At 34.8% G+C, this 13,679-nt stretch overlaps 1 long non-coding RNA gene across 1 annotated transcript; it reads right to left on the reverse strand.

The window, feature by feature from the left end:
• Nucleotides 1–5,651: 5,651 nt before the first annotated feature.
• On the reverse strand, nt 5,652–9,508 carry LOC137616647 (uncharacterized). The gene is made up of 3 exons (XR_011039464.1): nt 9,361–9,508; nt 7,220–7,324; nt 5,652–6,803 (listed from the first exon to the last, which is right to left on the reverse strand). It is a non-coding gene; the product is annotated as an uncharacterized lncRNA (long non-coding RNA).
• Between the last annotated feature and the right edge of the window lie 4,171 nt (nt 9,509–13,679).

The following is a 13,679-nucleotide window of genomic DNA, read 5'->3' on the forward strand; positions in this document are numbered from 1 at the left end:
TCAATATTTCTCCATTCATCATCTCTTACTTCACGCTTCGTAGTCCTCAGCCATGTAGGCCTGGGGTTTCCAACTCTTCTTGTGCGTTGTGGAACCCAGTTGAAAGTTTGGTGGACTAATCTCTCTTGGGGAGTGCGAAGAGCACGCCCAAACCATCTCCATCTACACTTCACCATGATCTCATCCACATATGGTACCCGAGTTATCTCTCTAATAGTTTCATTTTTAATCATGTCCTACCAATTAACTCCCAATATTCTTCTGGCACTCGAGTAATCTCTCTTATAGTTTCATTTCTAATTCTGTCCTACCATTCAACTCCCAATATCCTTCTGAGGGCTTTATTCTCAAATCTACTAAACCTGTTGGGGATTGTTTCATTGTCATTTTTTATACTAATTTATAAACATTATGCTAGCTGTAGTACTCATACTATGGTGTAAAACCATAATAGTTTTAGTAGGAATATACCTGAAATAATAAAAGACTACTTTATCAAAAGGGATATTATCTGAATTGAATACTTCTTCAGTAGTATGACTTTAATTACTGGTAAGAAATTTTATTTGCTCTCTTGTCATTCCACAACAAACTAAAGGGGCACTCAGTAGAATGCAGATCTCCGCCATGGCAGTTTATTTCCAGAACTTTTGCTCGATCTTGACCTTGACCTTTGACCTTAACATTTATTAACTGGCGTGGATTTTCATACACTCAAATATGAACCAAGTCTGAAGTCTCTGTGACAACGATGTCCAAACTTATGGCTGATAACGTGAAGTGAATTGGACATTTTGCTTTATTGTGACCTTGACCTTCAAAAATTGATAATTTCCAGCTTTTTACATAAGTTAATTGATGCCAGTTTCATTACTCTACGATTAAAATTGTAGCCAGGAAGTTGTTCACAAACAAACCACAAACAGGGGGTAAAACATAACCTCCTTCCAACTTGTTTGGCAGAGGTAATTATTAAAGCACCTATATGAGCTACCTAAGCGATTACTGAGCCTATGTGAGCTACCTAAGCGATTACTGAGCCTATGTGAGCTATCTAAGCGATTACTGAGCCTATAGGAATTACCTAAGCGATTACTGAGCCTATGTGAGCTACCTAAAAACTAGTTAAGCTCGCACTGAAAACATACATCCTGTCGTAAGATGGCCTTTATTTAAGGAGGGCACAATTACTAATGGTACAGCTCTTGCCGCCTTGAGTAAGAAGTCTAATTCAGTGTCACTAGATATCCAACAATGTACGCTGATATACTTCAGTCGTATTTTCTGTTTAAAGGTTTAAAGGTTTAAAGGCTGCTCATGAATGGCAGAGGCAAGGGACAGTGACATTGCCCTACCAAGCAGGACAATGCCCTAGAGACTGACCATACGTTATATGATCAGCGCCCAAGCCTACTCTCCACCCAAGCTAGGACCAGGGAGGGCCAGGCAGTGGCTGCTGATGACTCAGCAGATAGACCTATAGGCTCCCCCAAACCCCCCAACCTTAGGTCACAAGGATGGTAAGGTTGCACCGAAAGATTGATTGCGTTACCATATACAATTCAGTAGAAATTTACAGACTATTAAAAGCCTTAACCATGAATTTCTAATCAAAGACATACAATAATATTCTTAAATAACTTGACCAATAACACGAATGATTCTCCTGTTCTATAGATATCTTGAATAGTAAAAATCATAATTTCAATCAATTATTCAGTTGAAAGATCTTTGGCTGCAACAAAATATTTAGTTCCGCATAGCACAACAATTGTCACAAATGTATTTTATGTAAAACAAAAATTATGGTTACTTTACAATACTTTAATAGATGTTTTCCTGGTCCACATATCACACAAGGAAATCCTACGCACTACAGATCCGTTTGTTGTAGACGTTTTTAGATACCTAAAGTTTGAAACAGCGTATCCCATGTTAATAGTCAAATCCACATTATTGAAGCACTTTGGAAACAAGGAAGTCTTTAGTTCCTTCTTGAAAGCTTTGACATCTTCAGTCTTTCGCATGTCTAGTGGGAGCTTGTTATATAGTTTTAGGGTTTAGAATCTACAGACGACATACATCTATTATTTTTTTCACCTTTTGGAGATAAAAAAATATTTAATGTTGAGACACGCATTTACCAATCGTCTTTTCATACCATAATACTAAATTGATTAGAATTATTAACGTATTTCAAACAAAACTGATATTAATCTCAATAAAATACTGTTATTGAAAAACAAATTAAATATCGACGAAACAATAATCTATTTTGAAAAAAAACAGCAGGATATTCGCATCTGTGTCAACTAAAGGAGAAGCACATTCACGAAAACTTAAGAGAAAATCGTTTGAAATACCCTTCTTCTTTACAGAAGCCCTAGATAAATACCACGTCCTCCTGCCGAGGTATCTACGTGTTTACTGAATCTCTTGTAGCTATCAATACTACAGAATGTTTCAACCAGTCAGAGACCTCAACCAAACCCGGTGTCTTTATCTGTTTTCAGCCAGTATTTTAGCCGGAAGCTCAGTAAACCCTTCTAGGACTAACTGGTTGGACTAAATAGTTTTTTTAAAAGACGTTAGTGTAACGATTATTCATTATCTAATAGAGTTACAAGCATAAAAAAGTCCCGGAGTCCTATTTACATTAGTTTATATCTTTATAAGAATAGAAAATGTATTAGCTTCTATTCAAAGAAAACGTTTTTATGGGTGACTACAATCATTTATTTGCCTTAGACAACTCATTTCAAAATTTCTTATTTCGTGGATACAGAAGCAAATTTCGTGGAATAACGACTAATATAATATCCAAAATATGTTCATGAAGCTATAAATGTTATATTATAAATTATTAATTGATAATGGACCTATAACATTAAAATCGAACGTAATTTCACAAAGGATCTTTGAATAAATTTTAAATGAACTCCCATCGAGACGTTCCAGAGAGGTTAAACGGCTATTGAAACGAATTTAAGTGGGTGTCTTTTTATAGAGGACTATAAAATAGTATAGTTTATTTGACTCTCAATTCCATTCAGGTAACCACAGTAATTCATATAGATATATCTTGAAGAAAATTAACGATTGTAACAATTATCAAGGTTTCATAAATTTATTTTCTCGCAAAGGTTGGATTCTACAAGATTCAGCTCTTACGGTCTATCTGGTGAAATAGCCATTCAGTTACAGTATCAAGCAAAATTGTTAAGCTGGACGGGAAGATCGAAGTAAGTCTGGAAATCGGCAAAGTAGATAATCATAAATTGTGTGCTGCAACGGGGCCAGATACTCACATCACTACCACCTCTTGCTGGAGTGAGAGCATCGCCTTTGCCTCCAAAATACCTTGATTTTAGTTAATTTAAAGAACTAAACAGGATCTTTATATTTCCTTAATCACGTCTACTTTCATGATATAAAGTTCGAAGCTGTTCATTATATCACATTTCACTGTCCTATTGCAAACTGGTAACTTAGAGCCTTTTAAAGTTAATATCAAAACTGATTAGATAAATCGTTCATACTAGAAAAACGATAGATTAATTTCATAATATAGCTTAATCTATCATAATACAAGATTACCCTCAGATCTGAACACAACCAAAGTGTTGTGAAAGCTGGTTTACGTTGTGTCCATACATTTGAGCAGTGCCTGCAGACAAATAATTTGCCTGTAAACGTCCACATTTGGTGGTCAAAGCCATGAATTGTCAGCGTTTATCAGTTAAAGAAATAAACAATGACTTGTTTAGCGACGCTGCAAGACACAAGAGCAGCCCTTAAACTTGCTACTTATCAGACGAATGAGCCTGAACTAATCTGTAAGAACAGTATTTTTATCTTATCAACTTGCATAGGGATTTGCTCCTTATGAAGGACGACATTTGTCCAGCACAACAACATGGCTCGTAGGAGACGCAAGAAAACAGCCAATTATTATTGCTATGTGAACCAAGATGAACCCGGCACAGCAAGCAGGATATAAGGAAAGGATTCAAAAATAGAGGATGCTTAGGAAGTCATGTGACAATAGGACTGGAGTTTACACATAGACCAGAAGTAGATTTACTGTAATGGGAATAAATTACACAATGATTTTGATAAAACTAGATTCCTCATGATCAGGTAATCGTTCAGTACCTGGCATTTCCTCATTGCTGTCATAGTTCGAAATAGATGACCATAATGCGTCGTCACCAGTTCAAAAATGACAATGCCTGGAAGCACCTTCCTGTTCCTGATTTTTTTGCAATTATTTTACGCATACTCTTTGTTCCTGATTTTACACAAGAGTTAATGTATGTTTTAACCTCCACTCTGCTCATGTTCACACTAATTTGTTCATTCATATGCAATTGTTGCAGTACGTGGATCATACTCTCTCGACACGAATTTTCATAAAACAAATGCTTGTCGTCGTTGAAACTATGATCAACATTTGACTTTCGAGCACAAGGTTCCTCTACATGACACGGTTGATAGTGGGACACTAGAAGCGACAGGTCATGCGTACTGCCTTACTATATCATTTCATGATTTAGATTGCCTGGCCCTCATAGCCAGACACGGGCTCTTCATCACTTTGCAGCCAGAAGATCATTTCAAAAGTCTTCCAGCACCTATATACCACAACTTCACTCCTCCCCAACCCTGACGAGCTAAAAGTCAATAATATATACTTCGAAAAACATTGCGAGAAACCTAATTGATGCTAGCAGTTTCTCTAATTATGAAGCCACACCAAGCCGTTTTTGTATAGCAGGGCCTAGAGGCAATACGTCAAATATGCCAGGCACTAGTACCTTACCTCCAGTTTATTTTGGAAGCTAACGTACATAATTTACTGTAGATAACCTTTCAGTGCGTGTCTTTGTCCCTCTCAACACATACCACAAATCGAGGGGTGGGAGGACGCCCTCCTGGAAAATCCCCCACCCTGTTTAAAAACTGAAAACCCATCGAAAAGTAAACTAAGCCTTGCTGGTGGTTTACGCCCATCCATAAGTAACTCAACACAGTTGCTTTAATTTTTAATCTATGCAACAGTCCCGAAACGTCTAAAATGTTTCAAGTTTCAGCCACCTTCCCATTAGCTTTTATGCATAAATCAATTTTATTACAGCACCAAGATTAAAGTTTAAAGACTTATAATCGTTACCGTACTATACTGATCCCCGCACCTCACTACATTGACAGTACTCTGCCGACTACTTAATCCTTATACACCATCAAACTAAACTTCTGTGGCAAAGCCTGCAGACAGTCTGCAAAGGTCACAGTATGCAGGTCGAGACAGACCTTGTGAACGGTGGTGTATTAAACTTTTAAGTGGTATTAGGTGTGCCAGAATAGTTTTATTTCCCAAACAGTGGGAAAAATTCTCAGCCAGTTTCTCAATTATTTTTGATGGAAATAGTAAATTTCGATGGGACTTAATTTCCCAAACAAAGGGGGAAAAATTCTTTACCACTATCAATTTTTTTTTTTAGATGAGTAAATCTAAATTCTTTTACCACTAAATTTTATGGTCTCCTTGAATGTTTAACGTAAAGCTTAGCCAGTATGTTTAAAGCTTACAGTTCATATTTTCCTTCAATCTTGGAATAAACTTTCCAAAAGGATAAATAAATACACTAGAAACTTCCAAACACCGGAGTTTAGTTTAATCTTGAGCAACCAAGTCAGAAGTTTATAAATAAAAAGATTTAAATTTAATTACAAAAAATTCTATTGAATCTTAAGTAACTAGGAAGTTTATAAATCTAAAAATACCAATGGAATTACAAACAATTAGATTCAAAAATATTTTTTTCTTGAAACTTACTTTATTAAGTTCGAATATGCATATAGGTAGAATTAGACTTCTCCTAAAGTAGACAACTGCTACATTAAAATGTCCATAACCTTCATGTACCAAACAAACTTCACAATATATTACTTAATAGCTTTTACTTGAATCCAACGAACAGTTAAGGCATGCCTCTCCTAAAGTAGAAAATATCAAAACTCAATTCATTGAGTTATTTAGATCTGATTTTTAATTTACAGTTTCAACTGTAAAAACAGTACTGAAAAAGTAGACAGATCCATACAGATTTTAACTTCAGTATTGAGAAAAAACTTATTGGAAACAAATGCATGAAATTGCACAACTCTATAAAACATAAAACTTTGGTATTGAGAAAACTATGGAGATCTATAAAATCTTTCCTTAAATAGCATTGAAACATTGCTCAGATTGGAAATAAGAATATGGCATTACAGTTTGACAAATAACTTTTTCAATATTATGTAAAAGAATAAATTAAAACTAGTAACATTCGCTAAACTTCCAAATTTACTATATATTTAAAATTTCGTAGATTCAACTTAGGCTCTAGCAAAAAAATTGGAATGAAAAAAAATTTAGTTTAAAAGCACAAATAAAACAGATTTAAAGCATAAATGGTTGATACGGTCGACATAGGGCGTCCAGTGGCAAGAACCCGTGTCAGCGTACTGTCCTGGTTAAATCCTCAAGCATTTGCAGACTCAAATAATTCTCATACAATTCCATATTTGAGAAGTACTTTGAAGCATTGAGTCATTTGCCTGGTCCATTGTGGGTAAAGTGGGTAAAATATCTCAAGTCTGAAAGAATTCACAGAACCGATGTCCATAGTTTGTGTTCAAGGTTGGAAAAAATACTTTAGTGCTCTAGTTCGCATTCCACAGAATCTTTAATATATAATGTTGAGTGGTATGTGGCCAGAAGTTTCACTATCATACGCTGCAATACCAGTTACCATCTGAAAGAAAAATTTCATATCAATATTTAGGCAAAATATAAAATACAAAGTTTTAATAGTCACCAATCATTCAAATAAAACTAGCCAACTTTAAACCAAGTAAAGCTATTGCAAGTTATAAGTCATACAAATAGAATTGCTAATTTTAAACAAAGTAAACTTATCGCTGTTGGATCATAGTCAAATAAATAAAATCAGCTAACTTTAAAGTAAAATTATTACAAACCACAGCCATAGAAATACAATATCAGTCCAAATAAAATCACAAGTCATACCAGTCAAATATAAAACTAGTTAACCTTGAACTTCGTTAAATCCTGACAATGTTAAGAATTCAAAAAATGTGAATATATTGGACATTTAAAAAAGTGTAAAAAAAAAAAGAGGGGGTGTTTTGGAGTCAAGTGAATTCTTACCATTGATTTCGAATTAAATTTTCTAGGAAGAGTTTATTTTGAAAATTTGACAGGATGCATTCAGTCTTTTCAGCAGAAGAGCAGGATTCCCAGTACAGCCAGCGTCTGAAAGGTTTTAACATAATTAGCAATAAATAAAAATCTTTCATTAAGAAATCCTGGTGACCAAAGTAAAGAGGAAAAGTTCAAGAGACTGAAGACTGATTTTGAAATCGGTTTATATAAAAGAAAAGATCTGGTCTTTACCAATTGTAAAAAAAAGGGTCTTACATTCGCTGGTTTAGGATTCGCTGCCAATAGAATACAAAATTAAATATTTGAGTGGTGTTAGTCAATCTCTTCTATCAGCATTGATTGATAACATTTAGTACCTTTAAAACTTTTACCCAAGATCTCTTAAGACTTTGCAATTGAATGTACTAAAACATCAACTCTTAATGGTAACGTTTAGAATCTCCTAACTTATGATAGTAACGTTCAAAACTTCCAATCTAATTAAATCTCGTTTGGTAGACTTATATGAACTAGAGAATCAACTGAAAAGATAAGTTTATCTACAATGATTAAGAAGCCACAAATAAAATTTTACACCAGCTGTTATAAATGCTAATTCTCTAGGATTAAAAGTCTAGATTTCATAGACTCAGTCTCAAAATAATTAAATTTTAAAACATTACGCTTATAAATTTTAATACTAAGTTTCAGTAAATACTGTTCATGAATTAGAACCAGTCAATATTTTCATGAATAAACTAATTCATTCATTGTCGTCATTGTACACTATCTAATTTTGATATGAAATTCTCAAAAAGTACACCGTTCTGGGCCGTATTTCGGTAAATTGCATGAGACCGTAACTTTGCCCTACATTATCTTTCACGGGTTGGTGACAGTAATATCACTCTTCTAAGCCAATATATCAGTTTTTAAAACTGAATCTTGGAACATTTAATCCAGGATTTTTAACTTTTTTACGGCAAACTTAACAGTGTAGGCTACATAAGCAGTAATCAGGAACAAATAGCTTTTAGTAAAACCAGATTTTCAATGGACCAATCTTTACCGTAAAAGTAAATTCATGCGTCCAATACCAATATACGATACCCTACTAACAAAATTCTAATATTCCATTAACCTGGGAAATTCAATAGATTCGAAATTATTTATTTCCCATTTAAATAATAAACTTCGGATTAATTCATATAGATGAACAGAAAAGTAATGAACGGGTCGAAGTGATATTTAACAAAATTTACTTAGAAAATCGAAATAAGAATTAAACGTAACAGACTAAAAAACTTCGAATGTAGACCGAGAATTAAAGTTATGTCACTATATACGGTAAAGAGTCTAATCATCAAATTAAGTGTTTTAAAATAACTTTGTAAATGATTTTACTCCGCAAGAGGTTTTGCTAAACTTTAACTATGAACATTAAACAATGCAACCGATAGTAAATACTAGTTTCGTAGCTTCGTTGTGCAGGAAATTAAGCTAGCAAGACTGGCCAAACTTTATAGTTAATTGGTAAACTCAAAAGACTAACTTAAAACATTCTAAAACCGACACCGACTCAATTGCTAAAATCAATCCGATTCATCAATCACTTGAAAGAATTTGCCCTAAAAATCTGTAAAAGTCCTGGAATAAAGTTTGCCTGGGCGTTTGAAAATGATATAACTGCGTAAAGGAGTGATACAAAGGTTACCAACCCGTAAAAGTTGATGTAGGATAAAAATTATGGTCACATGTACTTTACTGAAATACGGCTGACAGCAGTATATTTATAGGGAGAACTTCAGATTAAAATTACCATGTTCTTTATTGCCATGCAAGCTACAGTAACAAAAAGTAGCCTTTGAAAAAAAATAAACAGTAGTAATAAAGTCAGCAGTTACGCCCATGACTTAACGATTTGGTTTTAAAGACAAGGACACTTGGGTAAATCTTTTATATTAAACGCACAAAATTATCCAACAACTTTGCGAAAACTAGCTAAACTACGATTATACGATTAAAACTTACAAGTTTAGGAAAGCATGGCAATATTTATACTCTTTGATGGTTGACAGGAACATTTAACACATTGAAAGTTTCACAAACTTGACTGGCGCAAATAGTCATAATACCTAAGAGCTTACCGGTTCATGGTGTGTGAAAAGGAGCCTGTAGAATTATCAATCTTTATACTAGCGTCACGTTCACAATCTAATAATCACAGAACTTAACTGGACTTAACACTGTAAGGAATCACACTTGACATCTAAATGAATACCACTTTTAGACTAAATTTACTGTAACCTAAGCAGAGAAAAAGTAACTTCACCAACGTTGACTTGACACATCAAGGATGACAAAACAACGAATAGTTTCTTTAGTGTCCTTGTAGAAGCAGTGGCGCCATCTGTGTCTAAATTTCAGAATTTCTAGTCTTTGAAAAAATAATTATGACTCATTTCAAGCAACAACCAAAAACCTTAATTTTCCCGCATTTAAAATTACATGAAGATCAATCAAATTTATAACCTTTATCAGGCCTATGATTGCCATAATTATATAAATCAACGGTGGATGAGTCGTAATTTTTAAGAGCTGACATTTATGGGAAATTATGACGTCACCTTGCAAATAAAACGTCTCTCTGGTATAATTTCTGTAAAGAACTTTCAGAACATGACTGGAATAACACCAGCATGTCGGGTGACATCATAAAGATAATCCTGGAAAAGTTCGCTTCACGTGGACAAACTTCTTTACGTAATTTAAGGAAGTTTGGCATTATACATCTGAGATGAACTTTATGTGAGCTGGCTAAAATTAGCTTTAAGGGGTCGTGCCTTTCCTACGAGAGAGAGAGAGAGAGAGAGAGAGAGAGAGAGAGAGAGAGAGAGATAGATTTTAAACCAAATATTCGTTTAAAGCAATAAATATTATCGTATATACATATATTTACTGTACATAGCACACAAATGTGTGTGTGTATATATATATATATATATATATATATATATATATATATATATATATATATATATATATATATATATATATAGGCCAAAGAATTTATGAACACACATATAGGCTATATACAGTAAATACCAATACATATATAAGCACCAAGAATTGTGTTTTCGCACTTTGTAGTTCATGTCTCCCAAGAGAGAGAGAGAGAGAGAGAGAGAGAGAGAGAGAGAGAGAGAGAGAGAGAGAGAGAGAGAGAGAGATTTAACACCTCAGAAGCACATAGCGAAAGAACAGTCAAAGAAGTTCTCGTCTCCAACTCTAATCGTTCGATTTAATTTGACGTCGGCTTCGTTTTAACATTCAGATTTAAATCTGTAAATCATAACTTTATATTAGTAACTTGTGCTTTAATTTAGTGTATGTCTAACTTAATTGATTCGAATATGGCTATTCTATTCTTAAAACTGCAAAACATTCACAATGATAACTACTTATGCAGAGTCGAAGTTAGAATTTAAGACATTCGAACACCAAATACGTCTACTGCGCCATTAGGATAAAGTGAATGAATCTGATACGTAAAACTAGGCCTACGCCATTGTTTTCTATGTCGGTTTTCTCTATTGTTTGAATAATTTTGGCTTAATTACCTGAGAAGATAATTGTTTTTTCTTGCAGTTAGTCTTTTGAAATGGGATAGTACTAACATCTAGGGTCCGTTGCAAGGAACATCTTGGTATGGTAAATGTGTGTGCGTGCATGTGTTTGTGCAAGCATAATACCTTGAACATTCAGATTTATAGACGCTAATAAGTCGATTTGAAAATATATACTTGAACATTTGCATTTTATAAAGTAGGAGAAATAATACAGATAATATTATGAAAATAACAATAAATGACACATTGTAAACAAAATAAAACTAATTGATATTTCTAAACATAAATGATTCGAGTGACAGATGAGCAGCGTTGCCAAATTTTCTCCTGACACCATTATTTCCCTTTATAACACTGATCTCTCTCTCTCTCTCTCTCTCTCTCTCTCTCTCTCTCTCTCTCTCTCAGATGCAATACAGAACCAATATCATTTTATATCACCCAGTCAACTTCAATCGAATGACAGTAAACTCAGTCCTTAAATACTTTATTTCTACATTTACTAATAGGAAATAAGGATTACAATATCAATGAATGATTAAATTGTTATACATGACCTTCTTGTATAACATGTATAAGAATATATAGTTTCAGGACTACTTATTGCAGGAGTGAATAGGCCTATGCTATTGGTGGTTGTCTGTCAGCCCCCACAAGACTTTCTCTTTAACTTTCAAAGTGACGAAAAGGTTAAATCGAACTACTCAATGAATTACAATAAAGGAAATACACAGAAGGAGATTAATCATAAAATTGATTTCAAATTATCAATAGGCTTACATTTAAGGAAATCGTTAGATAGTAGGCCTATGTGTGCACATCCCTCTACCAGCTGTCTCACCCTTGATCTATGGCATAAACATCTTAATACTATTTGTTACCTTTTCACAACAGAGAGAGAGAGAGAGAGAGAGAGAGAGAGAGAGAGAGAGAGAGGAGAGAGAGGCCCTTTTCTGTAGACCTAAGTCAATCATCTCAACATAAGTTTCCCTGCTTCCACCATGGTTGTTTTACATACGGAGGTAAGATTGCCCCTACCTTCGGCCTCTGCTCTAAATCGAAATTATTGATAATAATGAAATACCAGTCTCCAACAACAGGTCTCAGGAAAGATGGATTAGCTTACAAAACGAAATAAAATGAGAAAGTTTAATCACAATGAAACGCCATTTTGAATCAGTTGTTTCCCAGAGAGTTTCGTTCAAAAATCTTTTCTTTTGATCATGAAACTCCCGAAATAATGTTTTCTTTTGCTAATATTATATTAATTTTCACTTGCTTCTTCTCATTACCTAATATTATATTCTTATCATTTATCTCTCTTACTGCACTTGTGTATTAAGTTCTACTTATAATGTATTTCACACAGTAACATTCTAAGGATCTATGACATTTTAAGAAAATATTCTCATATTTACTTCTCTTTCTCTTATACCCTAGAAGAGAGAGAGAGAGAGAGAGAGAGAGAGAGAGAGAGAGAGAGAGAGAGAGAGAGAGTAAGCGAGAGGTAGTGAGAAAGATAGTAAGCGAGAGGTAGTGAGAAAGATAGTAAGGAGAGGTACTGAGAAAGGTATTAAGGGAGAGGTAGTAAGAGAGGTAGTGACAGATGAGGTAATGAGACAAGAGGTAGCGAAAGATGAGGTAGTGAGAGCAGAGGTAGTGCTGGAAGTCTGTTCCATGTACTTGCTATTTTGTATGTAAAGATATTACCATACTGAGTGGTGTTGTATCTTTTCATTTCCAGTCTGTATCTGTTTTAAGGTTGTGGTGGCCCTTGTGGTAACATCCCTGACTGGTGAACGCCAGACAGGGGTTCGAGACCCGTTCAAACTTGTTAGTTCCTTTGGTCACTGCAACCTCATCAGCCTTGTGAGCTAAGGATCTGGGTTTGGGGGAACCTACAGGTCTATGCTGAGTCATCAGCAGCCATTTCCTGGTCCTCCCTGATCCTAGCTTGGGTGGAGATGGGGCTTGGGTGCCGATCATGGTCAGTCTTTAGGGCATTGTCCTGCTCGATAGGGCAATGTCACTGTCCATTGCCCCTGCCATTAGGAATTCTGAATGCCTCTAATAACTGTCCCCACTTGGTCAAGTTTGAAGATTCAAATGAGTTCAAACGTTCCATCCCCCATCTATATCCAAAATGCCTTAGTAATGTAACTAGTTTGGTGGCCCTAGCTTGTACTGATTCTAGTCTATCTATATCCTTCTGAATACTTGGAGCCCAGAACTGGACTCCGTATTCAAGATAGGGTCTTAATAGTGATGTGTACAGCTGTAGTCCTGTGTCTTTGTTTCCGTATTTGGATTGTCTCTTTATGTAACCTATTATGTTTTGTGTTTTCTTTTCAGCTTTTATGCTCTGTTTGGTGAACTTCCAATCCTTGCTGATAATAATACCGAGATCTTCCTCCTGGTCTACACTTTCTATTTCATTACCCAGCAGTGAGTAATCTGATTATGGGTTGCTATAAACTATGTACATGATTTTGCATTTCCCACAGTTGAAAGGCATTTGCCATTTTTGGGGTTGTTCTCCTAACTTCATCAGATCTTCTCTTGAAGCTGTTACGTCTTCTGAGTTCGCAGCATTTATGCGTAGTTTAGTATAGTATCATCGAGAGAGAGAGAGAGAGAGAGAGAGAGAGAGAGAGAGAGAGAGAGAGAGAGATATAGGAAGCCACGATATATATATATATATATATATATATATATATATATATATATATATATATATATAGTATATCTACATTTTTATGATTTCGTCCAAAACGCCTCCTAGCTCTTACACCCTTCCACAAACTCTATACTGAGTGAGAGAGAGAGAGAGAGAGAGA

This window comes from Palaemon carinicauda, chromosome 2, assembly GCF_036898095.1.
Source record: "Palaemon carinicauda isolate YSFRI2023 chromosome 2, ASM3689809v2, whole genome shotgun sequence".
In the NCBI taxonomy this organism is placed as follows: Eukaryota; Metazoa; Arthropoda; class Malacostraca; order Decapoda; family Palaemonidae; genus Palaemon; species Palaemon carinicauda.